Source organism: Cyprinodon variegatus, unplaced genomic scaffold (assembly GCF_000732505.1).
Source record: "Cyprinodon variegatus isolate N-32 unplaced genomic scaffold, C_variegatus-1.0 Scaffold1768, whole genome shotgun sequence".
NCBI lineage: Eukaryota > Metazoa > Chordata > Actinopteri > Cyprinodontiformes > Cyprinodontidae > Cyprinodon > Cyprinodon variegatus.
Genome location: NW_015152221.1, coordinates 60,120 through 62,133, shown reverse-complemented (window position 1 = coordinate 62,133; position 2,014 = coordinate 60,120). Strand labels below are relative to the sequence as shown.

Here is a 2,014-nt window from a genome sequence, read left to right as displayed (position 1 = left end):
ATAAACAACAACAGACATTAGTAAATAAACAACAACAGACGTTAGTAAATAAACAACAACAGACGTTAGTAAATAAACAACAACAGACGTTAGTAAATAAACAACAACAGCCCAACTCATCGTTATTTACATGTTCCGCATATGTGAACTAACTTAAAGATGCAATAAAATAAAATATTAATGTTGTCACATAGAAACTACCCAGGATTCTACTTTATTTCTGAAACGCTTTTCCAGTCAGAATCATAAGCTAAGGTAATAAAACTAATATATATTCTTTATTTGAGTATTTTTCCGTTTGGTGGAAATGTAGAAGAGTTATAAATAAAAAGTCAAGGCAGCTGAAGCTCTAAGGTTCCTCCTGTTACAGAGGAGAACATGAGGAGATCAGCTGACCTGCAGGATCCAGTGACAATAAGAGCCTGGATGAAATATTCACACTATAGAGACTCGCGGCGGTCCCTTTGTGTTTAACATCAAAGAAACATTGCTTTGATCTTTACAGGCTCCATTAAATGAAAGATAAACCAGTTCAATAACATGAGTGGAGAACGAAGATGTTATTAACAGAGGCTGGGTTAGCATTAGCATCCTTAGCTCTGTTCTCATGGTTATAAGTTTCTAAGTTTCTATCTTTAAATGTTTATAATCCAAATAAAGCCTCAGCATCTCAGCGCAGAGGAAGCCTGAAGGCTGCGGATCAAACAGGAAGGTTATCTCCAGCTCACTGCTAGCTAGCAGCACTTAGCTTAGCATCCCTGGCTCCCAGCAAGATGGCGGCTTCCAGCAGCGGCCCCTGGCCCCCGGCCCCCGGCACACCTGGCCCCCCGGCCCCCAAACACTCACCGCTGCGGGAGGAGGAGGGAACCGGCATCGTTTTCTGACCATCGGTCAGACAGCAGGACACATTCCTCCGCTAAGAGGAACGCAGACCGGAAGTAAAGCGGAACGTCAAACTGCCATATCCGGTAGAAACTTCAAATTAAAAGTCTGTGATAAAACAAAGAAATCGGTTCTACGGAAATGATCTAAAAATCCAAAACGGTTTATTGAAAATAATGGTTTAAGCCAAACAGACCAGGGATAAGAAAGGAGGAGGAGGCTGCTGGTGAAACCTGTGCAGCGATGCTCTGATCAACCAGCGATCCAGGCGACTGGTTGATCAGAGCTGGTTGCAGACATCCCAACTCATTTCAGGGAGATGACCCCCCCCACACACACACCCTGGGAACAACAAACCCGCACCATGCCCCATACACACACACTGAAGGCCAGCAACTTTTCATCAACTGTTTATTAGTAATTTCTTAAACACTAAACAGAACAGTATTGGTCTTTAATTTTCAATACTTTCAACACGCTGTCATACGCTGTTTTTTTAAATAAAGACTGTTGGTACTCATCCAGCTCTGTCTGTTGAATATTGGGTCCAAGGTTTCCAGCCCTTGACGGTTTCCTTATTTTGTCTAAATTAGAGACAGGAGGATTATTCCCGCATCAGGCCACAGAGCAGTGGACCAGCAGCAAAGTCCTCCCAGTGTGTCTGCAGAGGACAGACTCTCTCTGGTACTGGAAAGCTCAGATGTTCACACTCTGCTCTAGACTGCTGGGCTCCTTTAGTCAGGCAGTCATCCCTCCTGGTTAGGCGTTCTGGTCTTCTACAGTTTCCTACAAAGTAAAAGGTGGACTGTGTTTAATGAGAGGAAGACTGTCCCAGATCTGCTCTGGATCACAGAGCTTCTCTTCCAGCTTAGATAAACTGCAACTGATGCTGGAAAGATCTGGTTTGCTCAGGACTCTAAGGACTGGCTTGCAGTGGTGAAGGACAGAGACATGGGTCTTCTCACAGCTCCCATGATGAGGTAGAGGTTCAATTCTATTCATTTTGTTTCTATAGCTCCAACCCACAACATGTCATCTCGGGTCACTTTATAGATCCAATTTAACCAGATCATCCAGTCAAATTGGTTCAAAGTTTTCTATCTAAGGAAAACCAGCTGATTGCATCGACTCA

At 43.6% G+C, this 2,014-nt stretch overlaps 1 protein-coding gene across 1 annotated transcript in view; it reads right to left on the bottom strand.

The window, feature by feature from the left end:
• The window catches only part of rabl6 (RAB, member RAS oncogene family-like 6), a 20,474-nt gene extending 19,478 nt beyond the window's left edge, over positions 1-996 (bottom strand). Inside the window, exon 1 of the mRNA XM_015404500.1 lies at positions 847-996. The gene's annotated coding sequence lies outside the window, so the exon portion shown is untranslated. The remainder of the gene's footprint in view (positions 1-846) is intronic.
• Positions 997-2,014: the final 1,018 nt, after the last annotated feature.